This window comes from Capsella rubella, unplaced genomic scaffold (genome assembly GCF_000375325.1).
Source record: "Capsella rubella cultivar Monte Gargano unplaced genomic scaffold, Caprub1_0 scaffold_250, whole genome shotgun sequence".
In the NCBI taxonomy this organism is placed as follows: Eukaryota; Viridiplantae; Streptophyta; class Magnoliopsida; order Brassicales; family Brassicaceae; genus Capsella; species Capsella rubella.
The window spans coordinates 768-989 of NW_006238679.1; positions in this window are offsets into that span (position 1 = coordinate 768).

The window sequence follows — 222 nt, forward strand, 5'->3', positions numbered from 1 at the left end:
GAAACGTATTAGCTACCAATTTAACCTAGAACACACTGCCTACAACACAGAAGCTAAGAGAAATCAAATCAGATCAAATCATCATCAATCTCAAAATTACCCAATACCAATGGATACAAAAGATCGCACCTGAACATTGTGATCTTTCCAAAACGCGGGATCTTCATTGAACTCAAAGCTTTGAGACCTCGAAATCTGAGCAGATCCAGCGCAAATCGCACC